At 44.7% G+C, this 7405-nt stretch overlaps 1 long non-coding RNA gene across 1 annotated transcript; it reads left to right on the forward strand.

The window, feature by feature from the left end:
- Positions 1-218: 218 nt before the first annotated feature.
- Positions 219-2818, forward strand: LOC146182868 (uncharacterized). Its single transcript, XR_014708436.1, has 3 exons — positions 219-939; positions 1297-1403; positions 2452-2818. It is a non-coding gene; the product is annotated as an uncharacterized LOC146182868 (long non-coding RNA).
- Positions 2819-7405: the final 4587 nt, after the last annotated feature.

Raw genomic sequence — 7405 nt, forward strand, 5'->3', positions numbered from 1 at the left:
CGGAGCGTTTTTTTGTCGTCGGAGAGGATGATTTTGCCAAATCGTCGGGATCTGGCTGAACAGAAAAAAACGCCGACGACGCGCATACACAGGGAGAGGGCGGCGGCAGGGGACCAATGAGAGCCGAAGCGAGCGTCACGGGATTCTGGACAGAGACACGCCCGGCGAGAGAGACGCGCTCGCGAGAATATTGCGCGCGAGAGCCAGCGGCCAGCGGCTCCACTTCGGAGAACAGTGCATCAGAGCTCGGTGAAGGTCGGCCGCCCGCTTGGACCAGGTGCGAGTGTCTACGCTGAGCTCGGAATCTGTTTATGAGCTGCTAGCTTTGCCAGCGGAGCTGAGACGCCTCCCTTGTGCTATGGCTTCTGTACTTGGATCCATTGATGCCTGTGCCTGTTTTCTTGACCCACATGACTCAGAAGAAGGAGAGAAAAACACAGCTTGGAAGCTCACGGCGACAGGGACACGGGGAGAACTAGATGCGCGCGACCCCGATGCACGCGCCCGGATGGGGACGCGCGCGCATCGCACAACTGTGCGGCAAAAACGTCGGACCTGCGAAGCGATTTCAAGGGCAAAAAACACTCCATGTGGGGGGTTTCCGAACCTGACGGTCGCCACCGCGCGATCTTGGTAAGCTGCGCATGCGCGAGAAGAAAGAATGTAGGCGAGGAGGATCTGTTTGTAGTCTGGCGGATGTGACGTAATAAATTGCCTATTTTTGTTTTTTGCTTGCGTGTACTCTCGGACCCAGACGCTTTTTTTTATCGCCGCCTCCGCAGCCGCAGGTGCTTTTTTTTTCCTTTTCAATTTTGCGCGCAGTGGTACAGGCAAGCCGGAGGCTTGTTCGCGCCGCGTTGTTTCAGATTGACCGGACTGGAATGTATTCTGCAAACTAGACTGGGCGGCACCCATCCTTGCAAGTTTCTTCAGACTTTCGTAAGTACAACGAAAATGCAGCGCAAAACACTTACGGTGGCATCCAGCACTTTCCTCGCCAACTTAGGAGAGCTCATGGCGCCGCTCTTCTCACGTTACAGCTTGTCTGGAAAGTTTTTCTGCATCGATGCGCTATTGCAAAGTGATCTCAATTCTTTTTGCGGCATCTTTCTGTGAGTCGGTGGCTTCATGTGAAGCGTAGAGGATCTACGCAGCTCTTTTCCGTGCGCCAGGAAGCAGTCCCTTCAATACCCGTGCTTCGATCGGTCGCCGGCGGCTCATTTTCGAGTGCGCCTCCGTTTCGCTCCGGAATAGCCCTGTCTTAGCAAAAGCAACCATTTCTATTTTTTGTTTCAGTGTGTGCCGAAATACTCTTGCTGCACAGCGATTTTGGGATCTTGGCTACGTCGCAGCCTCTGCTCATGGGCTCTCCTGCACCATGAATGTCTTGTGCCTCATGAAAGGTGGGTACAAAATGTGTGCTGGTAAAAACAGGTTGCTCCACAAGAGCGCTACTATATGAAATCGAAGGGACCTTATTTATGAAGCTGGCACTGGGCATGCATTTCGGTCAGCACCGTCACAGCCAAAGCAGTAGAAAAGGGGGAGGGGGGTGCCAGTACATATCTGCCGGATTGTTCTAACCACTAGATAGGACTAACCCGGTCATACGACTACAATTGTTGTATAACATTTTAGCTAATCGTGATAATATTAATGTTGACATTTTTGCATCAACACTAGGTGAATTCAAATTATGTTTCTAGTTATGACTGTATATTGTCTTGTGTACCATACAAGGTAATTGCTGTTCATGGGCACGGTAAAAAAATAAGTTTTTTAATGTTCACCAGCAAATCTACTCAGTGGCAGTGCTATTTCTGTGGCCATTATATAGATCCGTTTTGTATTCCTGACTAGAGAGGGTGAAATCGCTTCTTTCAGCTGTAGCGAGTTAACAAAATAAATGCTGGTGCATATTTTCCATTAGCTGTCAAATACAGTGAGAGGGCATTCAGATGCACAAGGTGGGACTAGGCTGAGCCAGTCTGTTTCATATGAAGATAATAGTGCCCACGTAGGCCTCTCATGGTAGAAAATAGAATTGTATAATTGCTCGAAGAGCTTTCCAGTAGCATGCTTTGATGGGCTAGCTGGCACACCACTGCAGTGTGGTTTGGCTGTGCGAACAGGCCAAGGACGAAAGGAACGCACATGGAAATGCTAAGTTTGTTTTATCATTTCTTAATCTCAGTGTTTCTTTGGTTTACACTGCCAAATCATATTCACGCTTTCCTATATGTTATCTTGCAAGCAGCAAATGCACTGCTGACACTAGGGGCAAATTTTATTTGCTCTTTTTAGTTGAGGCCAATTTATTTTACTGATAGAACATTAAATGTTTCCAAGTGACAGCTACTAGCATTATACTTTCCTTCTGTGTTGCAGCGGGATCATTCGGGTCTTACCTTTCCCAGGAGCCGGCATTTATTGCATTGTTCTGATTTCCAGGCCCTTCCCTGTCTGGTGCGTGTGCTGAAGGAATCCCTTGGAGGCGATTTGCAGCTTTTGTTCATCATATTGATCTCGTCTCCACATAGGTAATAGCCACTGCGGTGGCTCAGGATTAGAGTGTTCAATTGGTAAACCCAAGGACACAGGATGAAATCCTGGTTGCGGCAGTCCCTTTACATTGGAGGCGAAAAGCAATGCCGTGAACTGTGCGATGTTGGCACACATTTAAAGACAAGGTTGTTGAAATTTCTGAAGGCCTTCACTAAAGCATGTATTTATGTCCCATTAATATGGAAACAGTCTGTCCGGGCAATGGACAGGGAGAAAATCCAATGAGGTCATTGAGAGCATATTTACTACGGTAGCAGAGGTGGATCCAGGTGCCTACTCTGTTGGGGGGGGGGGGGTCATAGCTAGTATTATTGCGACATATCTGTAGTGCTTCCTGATATATATTTTTTACATAGTGGCCATGTAGACCAGTTGGTGCTAACCTAACTTGCTGGACATGGACATGGGAAGCCAAGGACATGGGAACTCAGTACAAAGAAGTACATGGGACAACACTGTTTGGTCTGAGACCCATTTCCAAAGCATTTCACCCCAAAAGAGTCAAGCATCAGGTCGGAGGAAATCCTGTACCAAATGGAAAACTGTTGGGTACCTGGCGGCACCTGGAATCTAACCTGGTACCTTCTGAATGCGCAGCATTTCTTTTTCTTGTTTTCCCGTGTCTTTGACTGGTTCAATATGTTATATTTAAGTTTAGTACAATACCCCAAAAAAACAAACAGTACAAAATATTTTTGGTCAGTACATAATCTAATTTCCCACTGTTCTTTTAGTTTTCATGCCATTGTTTGTCTATAAAATAAATATTCATGAAATTTGTTGCCGCTTAACTAAATTTGTGCAGAGCTAAACACAAAATTTCACCGATCCAGTTTTTGTGTGTGTGTGAGTGTGTTCAGGTAAAGACTATCAGTGTTAAAGAAACATTGTTCTACATGCTAGTTTAACATATTTTACAAAGGCTAAGTTTCAGAAATAAAAAGCACAGCTATGAGGTTCTTGAAAATTTTCAGACAGCTCGTCCCAGTGTATATATATATATTTTTTAAGAACATTGTGAGTACGCTGAGCACTGATGGCTTCTTGCAATGAAATTTTTTCTAGCTTGGTCGGTTCTTTCAAGACCAAACTTATTATCCTTTAACAATAATCATCACGGAATGACATGGATCTGGTGTGTGAATCCATCCTAAGTGCTCTGTAAAAAAAGAGAGAGAGAGAGACGAAAATGTACTGCACACACCAGCGCACCTTTGACCAAGGCCTTTCTGAATTCATGAATGATCATTAAGCTTTTTTAAGATCTTCCAAAGCCACGTTGAACATCATTAGAGCGAGAACCCGAGCAAAGGCTACTACCCCACCAAGACATGATGGCCTTGTGACAGAATATGCCTCACATTCAGGAGGTACCAGTTTCGATCCTGGTGACGGTGGGTACAAGATTTCTGCCGGCCTGATTCTGGGCTCTTCTGGGATAAGATGCTTAGGAAAGGTATTCTAGTTCACTTCAGGAAAAGGGTCATGAACCAAAATTCGCGATTCCTTCCACCATTAGACAACCCTAAGTACGCTTCGTGCAGCAGAAGCCCATATGCAGTTCCTTTTTCCTCCTTTCCTAAGGCATGAGCCCTGGTAAGCCAAGCACCAGGCTGGACAATAGCTGGTACACATTCGAGAAAATTGGGAGTGGAAGTCGAACCCACCACATTGCTGTAATGTGGAATGATGCTGAGATAAGGAAATAGTGAGCCAGCACAATTACTAACCATTCAAGAAAGACTACTGATTACTCACACTGTGGTTCATTAAAGAGATGTACTCAGGGGTGCAAGAGCTCAAATAAGATTTGTAGCGATTTTTGGAGCAGCAAAATCTTCGTTTTAGATCAGTAAAATTCGTATTTGAAGCAGCTCACAAGAAAAAAAATATAATTCAAATTTTGGAGCTGTTAAACAGGGAGAAAACTTTACTTTCGGCACAAAAGAATGAAGAGGTGTGAATATCGGACTGTATGAATGTGATCCAAAGGAAATCTAGCAACGGTCACCTATCACCGATGCTGCGTGTATTTATATTTGTAAATAAGCTTTTTGTACTGCTAGGCATGCTGTCACACACAAAACAAAAATGTGAGTCATAAAATTGAAGAGGCTAAATGAAAAAAGCTAGAGAATATGCTTTTTGTTTTCATTTAGCACGGTTTGACAACCTTAATCATGGGACCTTACGTTGCTTGCATGGCTCAAAAAACATTGTTCTGCTCATAGCGAAATCCACAGCTTGTGTCGTGCGAGGGCAGCTCCAAAAGAGCTTAATTTGAAGCAGTGACTGCGATCAGCCTGTGTCCAGAAGCGAGCGCAGTGTAAGGACAAAATGTTGATTAAAAAGCAAATACAGAAACAAAGACAAAAAGAAACGCCGACCAAAAGGCGAAATGGCAAATGCCGAAAGCAAGTTTTTTTTTTCTTTTTTTTTTCGAAGAGTTTGCCACAAGGCATAAGTTGAGAAAGCAAGTTTTAAGCAAAGAAAACTCACGAGCGAGCACATCTTTGGCTCGTGAATTATGCTTCTTGTGGATTGGCGGTGGCTTTGACACAATTTTTTGATTAAGGAGAGGTGGACGATTATTTGGTTATGTATTTCATGCACAAAGCGTACTTTATCATCATCATCATCATCAGCCTGATTATACCCACTGCAGGGCGAAGGCCTCTCCCATATTTCTCCACTTAACCCGGTTCTGTGCTACCTGCATCCACTTGACGCCTGCGAAGTTCTTAATCTCATCCGCCCACCTAACTTTCTGCCGCCCCCTGCTACGCTTTCCTTCCCTTGGAATCCAGTTTGTTACCCCAAGCGACCATCGGTTATCCACTCTTCGCACTACATGTCCTGCCCATGCCCATTTCTTCTTAATTTCCACTAGAATGTCGGTAACTTGAGTTATTTCTCTGACCCACTCTGCACGCTTTCTATCTCTTAATGTTACCCCTACCATTTTTCGTTCCATAGCCCTCTGGGTTGTCCTCAACTTAAGTAGAACTCTCTTGGTTAGCCTCCACGTTTCAGCCCCATAGGTGAGTACAGGCAAGATGCAACTGTTGTATACTTTCCTCTTGAGCGATACCGGTAAGCTGCTAGTCATAATCTGCGAGTGCTTGCCAAATGCGCTCCATCCCAATCTTATTCTTCTTGTTATTTCCTTTTCATGGTCCGGATCTGCGGTTACTACCTGCCCTAAGTAGACATACTCGCCTACGACTTCCAGTAATTCGCTACCTAATGTAAACTGCTGTTCCTTCCCGAGGCTGTTGAACATTACCTTAGTCTTCTGCATATTGATTTTCAAGCCTACCTTTCTACTTTTTCTGTCTAGATCATCAATCATTATTTGCAGTTCATCCCCCGAGATGCTTAGCAAGGCAATGTCATCAGCAAATCGCAGATTACTGAGGTATTCTCCATCTACCCTTATCCCTAACTGCTCCCATTCCAAGTCTCTGAATACTTCCTCTAAACAAGCTGTGAATAGTACTGGGGAAATTGTGTCTCCTTGCCTAACACCTTTCTTTATGGGAATTTTGTTGCTTTCTTTATGCAGAACTATGGTTGCTGTGCAGCCACTATATATATCTTCCAGCACTTTCACGTACGGCTCGTCTACCCCCTGATTTCGCAATGCCTGCATCACCGCCGAGGTTTCAACTGAGTCAAATGCTTTTTCGTAATCAATGAATGCTATGTATAGGGGCTGGTTATATTCCGAGCATTTTTCTATCACCTGATTGATGGTATGGATATGATCGATAGTAGAGTACCGTTTCCGAAACCCTGCTTGATCCTTTGCTTGATTGCAGTCTAAGGTTGTCCTGATTCTATTAGCGATTACCTTAGTAAATACCTTATACGTAACAGACAGTAAGCTGATTGGTCTGTAATTTTTAAGGTCCTTAGAGTCCCCTTTCTTGTGAATGAGGATAATGTTTGCATTCTTCCACGGTTCCGGTACCGTCGATGACACCAGGCACTGCGTATACAGGGTGGCCAGTTTTTCTAGCACGATATCCTCCCGTCCTTCAGCAAATCTGTAGTTATCTGATCCTCTCCAGCTGATTTCCCCCTTTTCATAGTTTCTAGTGCTTTCTTGACCTCGTCCTTCGTCACTGGTGGAACGTCTGACTGTTTTTCCCTACCGCCAATCTCATTGCGGTCCTGACTACTTTGGCTACTGTAGAGATCTGTATAGAACTCCTCGACTACTTTGACTATCTTGTCCATATTAGTGATGACGTTGCTCGCCTTGTCCCTTATCGCATACATCTGGTTTTTGCCTATGCCCAATTTCTTCTTTACCGCTTTAAGGCTTCCCCCGTTCTTTAAAGCATGCTCAATTTTCTCCATGTTATACTTCCTTATATCGGCCACCTTGCGCTTATTGATTAGCTTTGATATCTCGGCCAATTCGATCTGGTCTGTTGGATTGGAAGCTTTCATACTCTGGCGTTTCTTAATCAAATCTTTCGTCTCCTTAGACAGCTTACCGGTATCCTCTCTAACTATCCTACCGCCTACTTCTACCGCGCACTCAGTAATGATATCTCTGAAGTTATTGTTCCTTGCCTCTAGGGTAATGTCGCCATCCTCAGAGCTGAATACCTATTCTGTAGCGAGATCCTGAACTCTTCTGCCCTCCCCCTCACCGCTAATTCGTTGATGGCTTTCTTTCTTACTAATCTATTGCGTTCCTTCTTCAGATTTAGGCTAATTCGGGACCTCACCATCCTGTGGTCACTACATCGCACTTTCCCGATTACCTCTACATCCTGCACAATGGCGGGGGTTGAACACATTATGAAGTCGATTTCATTTTTAGTCT

The sequence above is a fragment of the Amblyomma maculatum genome, chromosome 7 (genome assembly GCF_055883805.1).
Source record: "Amblyomma maculatum isolate TAMU_Amacu chromosome 7, ASM5588380v1, whole genome shotgun sequence".
NCBI lineage: Eukaryota > Metazoa > Arthropoda > Arachnida > Ixodida > Ixodidae > Amblyomma > Amblyomma maculatum.